The following is a 387-nucleotide window of genomic DNA, read 5'->3' as shown; positions in this document are numbered from 1 at the left end:
TACTAAACCAAAAAAAAAAAATATTTTAAAAATTAAAATTAAAATAATTTGTTTTTAAAAATAATATTTTTTTAATTTATTTCTGAAAAAAATCCCAAATTAGAGAGTAGTAGAGGAAAAGAAAGAAAGAAAGAAGAATGTGAGTAGAGAGAGAAAGGAAGGGGAACCAAGTAGTAGTCCCTAGTCACTACTCACTAGTCAGCTGCGACTGCGAGCAGAACCAGAAACTGTATGTAACGCTACCTCCCAAAACAAAACAAAACAAAACATAGCCTCCTTCTCTTTCTTTCTTTCTGCTGCATCTCATCTCTTCTCTTCTCTTCCTCCCACTTTGTCGTTTTATTATTATTTCGACAACCACAAGGCTTCTCCGCTGCCGCTGCTCAC

Source organism: Arachis ipaensis, chromosome B01 (genome assembly GCF_000816755.2).
Source record: "Arachis ipaensis cultivar K30076 chromosome B01, Araip1.1, whole genome shotgun sequence".
Taxonomy (NCBI): domain Eukaryota; kingdom Viridiplantae; phylum Streptophyta; class Magnoliopsida; order Fabales; family Fabaceae; genus Arachis; species Arachis ipaensis.
This window is presented reverse-complemented; position numbering follows the sequence as displayed.